The sequence below is a fragment of the Pteropus vampyrus genome, unplaced genomic scaffold (assembly GCF_000151845.1).
Source record: "Pteropus vampyrus isolate Shadow unplaced genomic scaffold, Pvam_2.0 Scaffold487, whole genome shotgun sequence".
NCBI lineage: Eukaryota > Metazoa > Chordata > Mammalia > Chiroptera > Pteropodidae > Pteropus > Pteropus vampyrus.
In genome coordinates, this window is record NW_011889268.1 from 39,158 (window position 1) to 39,894 (window position 737).

The window sequence follows — 737 nt, forward strand, 5'->3', positions numbered from 1 at the left end:
AAAACCTACAGCAATCGGGGGTGGGGGGGCCTTGCTGAGGCGGGGGCTGCCAAGTCGTGGTTACAGAGCATTGTGACGTTTGTGATCACCTGTTTACCGCCCGCCACGATGACGAAGTTTCTCGAGTGGCTTGCTCAGGAAGGGGGAGGGGAACGTGGTCTTAGTGACAAGGAAATGGTCACTGTGCACTCTGAGCCATCAGGCAGGTCCTCGATGGAGCCTGAGCCAACGTTTGCTTTCCCACGTTCGGCTAGGGTGGCTGGACGTAAAGAGACGACACACAGATTGGCAGAAAATCTCCTCAGATCTTCCATCTGCTAAGTATCTGGTATGCAGAATAGATCACGACCCCCTCTGACTCAATGACAAAAGCAGAAACAACCCAGTTTTAAAAACTGGTAAAGTGTTTGCATAGATGTTTCTCTAAATAACCTATGGAAATTGCCAATAAGCACACGAAATGATTCTCAGGATCTTCGGTCAGTAGGAAATGCAAATCCAAATCACAATACAATACCACTTACCATCCACTGGGGCGGTGACCAATGAAAAGAGGGAGAATATAGTGAGTGTTGACAAGCACACGGAGACATCGGAACCCCTATAAAGTGATGGCGGGTCTCCGGCCACGCCACCCTGAGCAAGGCCGATCTCGTCTGATCTCGGAAGCTAAGCAGGGTCGGGCCTGGTTAGTACTCGGATGGGAGACCGCCTAGGAAGACCAGGTGTTGTAGGCG

General features: G+C 51.2%; 1 pseudogene; it reads left to right on the plus strand.

The window, feature by feature from the left end:
• Positions 1-618: 618 nt before the first annotated feature.
• Positions 619-737, plus strand: LOC111732753 (annotated as a pseudogene).